This window comes from Dromiciops gliroides, chromosome 1 (genome assembly GCF_019393635.1).
Source record: "Dromiciops gliroides isolate mDroGli1 chromosome 1, mDroGli1.pri, whole genome shotgun sequence".
Lineage (NCBI taxonomy): Eukaryota > Metazoa > Chordata > Mammalia > Microbiotheria > Microbiotheriidae > Dromiciops > Dromiciops gliroides.
In genome coordinates, this window is record NC_057861.1 from 708,509,492 (window position 1) to 708,518,340 (window position 8,849).

At 43.0% G+C, this 8,849-nt stretch overlaps 1 protein-coding gene across 1 annotated transcript in view; it reads right to left on the reverse strand.

Moving 5' to 3' along the window:
- Positions 1-8,423, reverse strand: part of ATG7 (autophagy related 7) — a 242,138-nt gene extending 233,715 nt beyond the window's left edge. The window contains exon 1 of the mRNA XM_043968335.1: positions 8,367-8,423. The gene's annotated coding sequence lies outside the window, so the exon portion shown is untranslated. The remainder of the gene's footprint in view (positions 1-8,366) is intronic.
- Positions 8,424-8,849: the final 426 nt, after the last annotated feature.

Genomic DNA, 8,849 nt, shown 5'->3' on the forward strand with positions numbered 1-8,849 from the left:
GTTACTCAATAAATATTGATGACCTGGATAGCCACCGGTGAAAGGAGCTGCCTCTCTTCGGGAGGGGGAAAGTGCTTTGTCAACACTAAAGTTGTATAGAAATGTGAGTGACTATAGAGTGCAGAATCAAGTATCAGAGCCTAGGCCCTTGCTGCCTGGCTCATTGATTCCTGCTTTGGGACCCTGAAAGAAGCCTAGCAACCTAATTATTTTTAGCTTCCCACCCAGGGACCCACAGATCCCTTGTGGAAGGCAGAAAACAAGTCAATTTAAATTAGTTTATGCCACAAAATATACCTTAGGCAAAAATGAACTTTTTCTTCTATAAATTTTGCCCATCTACAAAACTTTCTAATGCATGTAAGGCTAAAAATAGGTTGAAAAGTGCCCAGATGAAATGAAAGGTATGTAAGGACAAAAAAAACAAAAAACCAAACCAACCAACCAGCCATGTATTAGACAAGACTAGTTTTACCTAGTGTCAGTTGAAGAAATGTATGACTTTGATTCAGGTACCTACATAGAATATCATTTCTATAAGTTGTTGGTGTTTAGTAACAGATTTGGACAATATAAAAACATTTTGGTTTTGTTGCTTCTAATATGCATCTTTGCTGGAAAGCAGTGTTTCCTGTAGATCTGCCTCTTAATTCTCCCCAGCAGGGCTCTACTGGGATTTGGATAAAACAAGAACCCTTGTGGATTTCTGAAAATGCCTAAGAACAATGAGAACAAAATGAGCAACAATCCTAAGCAATGTCTGTCCTTTGAGGAAACCAAGCCAAATGACTGCTTTCTCTTAAATCATATGGAACCATTACTTCAGTGAGAATGGTGGAATTACATTAACAACCTCCAACTGTTTAGGGAGTGTAGGCTATCTCCCCCTACAACCCCCCCCATGCCAATACGCTTACAGGTATCTCAAACAACATTGAACACCTAGTGAGTCTCCCCAAAACCTGTCCCATCCCTTAACTTCTCTATCTCTGTTAAAAGCACCATCATCTTGTTAGGCATCTGGGCTTGAACCTTAGTGTCATCTTTGAATTTTCCTGCTCTCTTTCCCACATCAGTTGGCAAGCTTTATTGAGTTTATTCTTTGCAACACAGCATTCTTTGCATTGTTACTTCATTCTCTCAACTATTCTCATCCAGTTTATTGGAACAGCCTACCAATTATTCTTCCAACCTTCAACCTATCCCTTCTCTAACCACCCTTCACATCATTTTTCTAACACACTACTCCTCTACTCAAAAATCTTCAGTGGCCCCTCCCCGCCCACAGAATAAATGATAAAGCTTCCTTCCTACTCCAAGCCTCTACATACTTGGATTGGTTTTACCTGCACTTTCGTATATGCCTTTTTGCCCAGAAGAGACTGTCCAAATCTCTACCTGCTGAAGTCACTTCCTACTTCAAGATTAAATTCAGTCAGGCTTGAAGTGTCCCGTCTGCGTCTGCCCTATGACCATCTTCCATTGAGCCAAGGCCTGAGAGCAATTGCCAACTAGTGGAAAGCAAGAGGGAAGACATACCAAGTAACAATGCTTCCCTCCCTTCCTTTCAACAATGGTCATCATACCCTGCTGCCAAAGTGATCTGCCTCATGTATAACTTATATTGAATTGCTTGAGTTCTTAAGGGGGGAATGGTGAGGAAGGATGAGAATTTGGAACACAAAGTTTTAAAAATCAATGATACAATTTGTTTTGACATGTAAGGTGGGGCAAAAATTCTAAATAAATAAATAAATAAGGAGGCGGGGAAGAGGAGGAGAAGGAGGAGGAAGAGGAAGAGGAGGAGGAGAAAGATAGGATAGGAAAAAAAGTGATCCGCCTAAAGTGGAGGTCTGACCATATCACACCCGCTCCTCCAAAATTCAGGGGCTCCCTATCACCTCCAGGGTCAAAAACAGAATCATCCGTTTAGCATTCAAAGACCTTCACCCCAACCGTACCAATCTTCTCACTCTACATCCTCCCATATACTCCATAATACAGTGACACTGGTCATCTTGTTGTTCCTCAAACAAGACACTCCATCTTCTGACCGTGGGCCTGTTCCCCTACCTGGAATGTTCTCCCTCATCTCCACCTCCCACTTTCCCTAGATTCCTTTAAGTCTTGGCTAAAATCCACCCTTCTACAAGAAGTCCTTCCCAATCCCTCTTAATTCTAGTGTCTTCCCTCTGTTGATTTGCATTTTTCCTAATAATAATAATAATAATAATAATAATATCAGTTAACATATATATCATACTTTCTATGTGCCAAGCACTGGGTTAAGTGCTTTACAATGATCTCATTTGAAATAATAATCTCATAATCCTGCCTATACCTTGCACAGTTGTTTGCATTCTGTATGGCCCATTAGGCCGTGATCTCCTTGTGAGCAGAGAGTATTTTTTGCTTTTCTTTGTACCCCATTGCTTAGCACAGTACCTAACACATGTTGAGTAAGTGATGGACACCTCTGTGCATTGAACTGTACCAGATGCTGTGAGGTAACAGAGCAAGACAAAAATCCTACCTTCAAAGGGCTTAGATAGTCTAGTTGGAGAAACAAGACATAAACAGAGCCAGAAGTCACACAAATTAGAATGTATTAAGTGTGTAAGTATAAAGTTTCCAAAAAATCAACATCTTTACCAACCTTACCAAGCTGGCTTAACTCATTTGGGTTCCTTTAAATCAGGGTCAGTGAAACATAGCAAGCACTTAGTAAGTTTGTGCTGAATAAAATATGGAATACATAGAGGTTTCCAGGTTCATTGGCATAGCTGTTGTGTTGGAAAGACCTGGGACCACTGAATCCCCATTAAAGTAAGTCATGACTTACATAACTAAGGCCTAAGGGAAGACAGAATGAAAACAACTCTACCAAGTATAAAGAGAAGGCATGCCTAAGAGAGGGAAATGATGTCTCTGGCAAATGTGGTCAGTACATATTTGGCAGAAAAGTGATATGAAATTTAAAGCTATCTCTCTTGAGATAATATAGTCCAGCCCCTTCATCTTCCAGATGTTAAAACTAAGGCCTAGAAATGTGAGCTGACTTGCCCAAGATGAAACAGGTGACAGAGCCAGTATTAAAAACTGTGCCTCCTGATTCCCCAATCTTTCACTTCCCATAGAAGTATTTCTGCCCCATGTTTTCAGTTTAGTGATTACAAGCCCATTAAAGGGTGTTTAAAATATCTGTCCCACCAGAAGAAAAGAAAATGTTTCTTAGAAAAAAAGACTTTTCCAGATATAAACTGACAAACCTTCAGTGGGAGTACACTGAGCCCAGAAACTTAGTTAAAATTACATTCCTACATAAATACATAAAAGATAAGTTTTATAGTTAACAGCTCATGTAGCTAAAACACTTTATAGTCACAAATACATGGTAACAGCAGGTATTACTCCTTTTTTCTTTTTTTTAAACAGATGAAGAAACTGGAGTTACAAGAGCTTGTAACTTATCTCAAGTCACAAAGCTAGTAAGTGGCAAAACCTTGATTCAAACCTTGATCTTGACCACAAAGCCAATGCTTTTTTCAGGGGCTCACGATGACCCCAGTTCAGTCAATGGCCCTTGTTAACTTTTCGTTGCCTATGCTATGTCAGAAATAATCCCAGCTCCCACTTCCTTTATTCCACTATTCAGGGTCAATGTCTGAAAAGAAAATTCAACCCCTCTCATCCTGACCCCTATAGTCTACATAATTCTGTCCTTATCTTCTGCAGAATCTGCTAGAAACCCCTACTCTACTGTTAGCAAACTCCCTTTTATCCTAGATCTCTCACATCACATTTTCTATCTTCTTACTAATGGAAACCTGGGTCTCCCCAGATGATCTAACATCCCTATTTACCCTCTCCAAAGACTTTTTAAATTTATTTTTTATTATAAGCATGAACAAACATGAACATTTAAATATACAAGGAACAAATTATGATTATATATGACAGTGAACTTGTTACATACAGTTTGGTTTTTTAAGTGTATATTTAACAAAGTAGGAACACAATTGCCCTGCTCATCCTTCTGAATTTACTTCTGTTCTTGTGTATTTTCTTTACATTTCACTGATGCTCTTTGCTTCCCTCCTCCCACAATACCGAAAATGTGTCTCATTCTGCACAAAAACAGAGAAGGCTCTACCAATGTGCAGGTCATCTTGGCACATGCTAATCTTCCCTGTACCATTCCAGCTTTAGTGGTGCTAGCAAAGCAAGGGCCCGAGTACTTCCTTCACATGTCCCAATGCCCTGGGCCAGAAGGAGTCGGATCCTTATTGCTCTTTCCTCTTATTTCCAGGCTTCACTTTTGCCACCATCGCTCAGCAACCTCACTATCCATCTTTAACACCAGGCCCAAATTCTCATCACAGTCACATATTGACTTCTAGGTCATTCTTCCTTTATCCAACTTCCTCCTTGGCTCAGAGTTTTTCTCTCCCCTCTAACCCATGCTCTCATACTTGGGGACTTTTCTCTTAGGCATTCTGTCCTTCCAGTTCATCACGGTACTAAATTCCCATGACCTTCCTTTTTGCTCCTTCTTGGTCACATGAAGGAATGGTCATACCTTTGCTATGAGAATCATTCATAACTCTTCTACCTCCAAGATGCAGAAGTCAAAACCCTCTGCTCTGACAAATTCTTCGACCTCTTCCAACTCCTCCTATCATCCTTGTGATCCCCAGGCCATCATCTATATAGTAACCTCAGTTCTCCTGTTTAGTTCTGACCCCAAGGTTGACCAATCTGGCCTTAATACCATCAGTAATCCTTGAAGCCCTTACCCCTCGTTCTGTCTCTAGTCATGTCTTGCCCAGTGCTGAACGCTGCTGAGTTAACTACTAATCAAAACTGGTTGGCATTGCTGTGAAGCAATCCTTTCCTTCTTCCCCGATTGGCAATTCCAAACCTTAGCCTCTCTTCAAACCAACTTCACCACTTCTTCCTTCCCCTCTCCCTCCACCTCACCCATCCATCAGATTGGCAAAGTTGACAAAAAAGAAAAATTACAAACATTATACAGGCCGTGGGAAAACAGGTACATTAAAGCACTGTTGGTGGAGCTGTGATCTGGTCTGCTTGCTTTGGAAAGTAACTTGGAACTGTGGCCAAAAAACCATTCAACTGTAACTGTAATCGACCCAGCAATACTAGTATTAAGCCTATAAACCAAAGAGATGAGAGAAAAAAGAAACATATGCACAAAAATATTTATGATAACTCTGTGTTGGCAAAGAATTGAAAACTGAGGGAATACCCATCAATTAGGGAATGCCTGAACAAGTTATATAAGAAACAATAAAGGGAAGGGTTTCAGAGAAACCCGTGAAAACTTATGTGAACCGATGAGTGAGAAGTGAGAAGTAATAGAATAGAATAGAATCAGGAGGATTTACAACCACAATGCTATTATAAGACAAGTAAGTCTGGAGGTGATGAACTCATCTGGCAAACAGGAAAGTTTTTTTTTGGACTTGGCCAACACAGAAATTTGTTTTGCTTAATTAATATTTGTAACAGGGATCTTTCCTTCTTTCTTCCTTCCTTCCTTCCTTCCTTCCTTCCTTCCTTCCTTCCTTCCTTCCTTCCTTTCTTCTTTGCCTTCTCAAACGGGAGGGGATGAAATAGGAAGGAGAGAAGGATCCTTGTTTGGAGTGGGGGGAACAAACTAAAGTTGAATTTAAAAGTAAAAGAGGACCCTGTCTTCTGCTTTGCTTGGAAAAGAGGACAGACTTCCTCTTCTCCTCTACTATATTCAGCAAAAAGCCTCCTCATTGTCCCCAATTACCTCCCCATTTTTTCTAATTTCTGATGAAGAGGTTTTTGCCTTGCCAATGCCAATCCTCCACTTGTCTTGACCCCATCCCATAGAATCTCCTCAAGAACTTGCCCTTTAAATCATTCCAGCCTTCTTTCATCTTACATCTCTTTATACAATGCCTAAATGCCTTCCACTGTTCCCCTCCTACTTAAAAAAGACACTTGACCTACATTCCTGCAAGCTATTACCTTCCCCATCTTCCCTCCTGCCCTTTCTCCTGCCTCCTCTCCTTTCTTTTCCTTTTCCCTTTTCCTAGGAATGTTTGTCTATATTGATCACCTCTACCTATTCCCTTTCCCTTTCCCTTTCCCTTTCCCTTGTTTCTAAACCCTTATAATCTGACTTTCAACCTCAACACTGGAATGAGACTTCTCTCACCAAGGATAAGAATGATCTCGTGACTGTTAAATGCAATGGCTTTTTTTCCCCTCAGTCCTCATCCTCTTTGGTGGCTTTTGATGTTTCCCCCCACCCCATCCCCCAGCTCTATTGCCCCTTTTACTCCATTCCATTGAACTCTTGGTTCTCCTTTCTGATCATTCTGTTTCCGTCTCCATCTCCCTGGCTGGTTCATCCTACTACTCCTACCTATCTACTAATACTAATTATGGGTATCCTTGACCGCCTCTTCTCTAGCTAGCCTCTCTTAGTGATATACCTCATCAGTTCCCAAAGCCTCAATTACCCAAATCCTAATGAGAGGCAGCTGGGGGCACAGAAAATGGAGTCCTGGGCTTGAAATCAGGAAGACCTGAATTCATATCCTACCTCAGATAATTCATATCCTACCTCTGTGACCAATGAGCAAATCACTCGATATGTTTGCCTGTTTCCTCAACAATCATAAAATGGGAATAATAACTACTTCTCACAGTTGTTGAGAGGATCAAATGAGATATTTCTACGAAAAGAAATATTTTACAAGTGCCTAGCACATAGCATTATATAAATGCCAGCTAGTGCCTGTGAACACACACACACACACACACACACACACACACACACACGAATGTCCTAAAGCCATTTCGACTCAAAATATCCCAAAACTACATTTATCAAAAAACCTATCCCTTCCCCATTTCTTTGTATCTATTCTGGACACTCAACACCTTCCTTCCAATCATCCAGATTCACAACTCTGGTGAGCAACTCTTCTCTCTCCTTTATATCAAACCAGTGGCTAAATCTTGTTGATTTTACCTTCACATCTATCCCTTTTTATCTGTTCATGTTACAAATCCTTCCCTAGTTCATGCCCACACCTTGTCTCTGAATTACTGCAAAAAGATGCCTTGACATTCCTTCTTCCAATTGTGTCCCCTCTCCAATCTACCCTCCATCAATAAATAATCATTTATTAGGCACCTACAATGTGACAGATTCTATCCTACTGAAAATCATAAAACACAAAATCCTCAGTCTGGCACCAAAAAAGCCTTCCAAAATCTTGCCCCACCTATCTTTCTGGACTTATTTGTTACTACTTCACAGACTCAAAGTTTCCTGCCACCTGTTTCTCCATATACAAACTACCATCTTTGTATAAGTGGTCCCCTCATGTCTAAAATGCACTCCCTCCTTAAATCTGCCTCTCAGGCATCCATCCAGGCTTTGGCAAGTGCTCTCTCCCTCTTGACATTACTTTGTATGTATTTGGAATGCAAGGGGAATTCCCTAAACTGTAGGATGAGATTACAAGGAACAGAACACCTGTTTGCTACTCTTTCAGATTCCCCTTACAGAGTCTCCCCCCCCAAAAAAAAAAGGGTAGCTTGGTCCACAATTCAGAGTCCAACAATTCATCCCCGATCTTTGACAACGGGGCATTCACAATAAGTGTGCCCCGTCTCTCCAAAGAAGAAAGTCAAAGTCCCAAACAAAGGCTCCAGCTCTCCACGGCTTCTTTCAAATTAAGCGAACTCCTCGGATCAATCCCCCGCAAGGGGCTGACTACCTTGGATCACTGGTCTCTGTGAATAACTCATTTGTGCTTCCGTCTCCCCCAGCTCTCCAGGGGCTACATGAATGTTAAATAAATTCCAGGGTTCGAATTCTACGGTGGGAAAAAGGGGGTTTAAAAGAACAGATCAAGGGCCATGGAAAGCGAAGGGGATTTGGCGCCCGAGGCCCGGGTTCCCGGCCCAGGGCGGCCCCTTGGCCCCTCGATCCTCAGTTTCCCCGTCTGTATCAAGAGGGGACTGAACTAGTCTAGCTCCGAGGTCTCTGCCCGCTCTAAACCCTTTGGGCTCCCGGGGCTGGGTGAGCGCGGGGCCTCGGGCACACGCAGGCCGGGCCGGGCGGGGCCAAGCCGGGTCAGGCCGCCTCATCTCCGTCCCCCCACCCGCGATAACGCGGGATGAGCCGCGAGTACTGAACACACTCTCGACCCCGAGCCCAGCGCCGCCCTCCGCTCCCGGGAGACAGAGCATGAAGGCTGCCCTTGGGTTTCTAACTGTCACGGTCACAGACGCCTCGGCGACCCCCGACTCTCCCTCGGAAACCCCCGGCAGGAGCCGGCTGGCGACTAGCTTACCACAGCGCCTCTTCCCCGCGCTCCCTGATGACGTCTACCCACCCCGCCCCCTCGGGGGAGGGGCTGGATCAGGAGTGCGCACGCTCCAGTGGAAAGGTGGGCGTGGCAGAGAAAAGCAAGTGAAGAAGTGGGAGGGACACGAGCCTATAGGGGAAAGTGGGCGGGGCTTCATGTTGCGTGGGCGTGGTCTATCAGGGAAGGGCCAATCAAGAGAGACCAACAGCTGAATGAAATGTGTCAAACTTTTGTCTCGGAGATAGGTTATTTTGGTCATTCAGGTTCCAGTCCTGCTTCTGAGCCCCAGGATGGTACAGGGACAAGTTTACTGGACTGGGACTAAGGTTCGAGGTTGAATCCTGCAGCTGGCCACAATTCCTACTTCTGTCACAATAGCAAAGTCACTTAACTTGGCTGGTCCTCAGTGGCCTCATCTGTAAAATAATGGGGTTGGATGCACCTCTTTCTATTAGCGTCTCCTTGAAG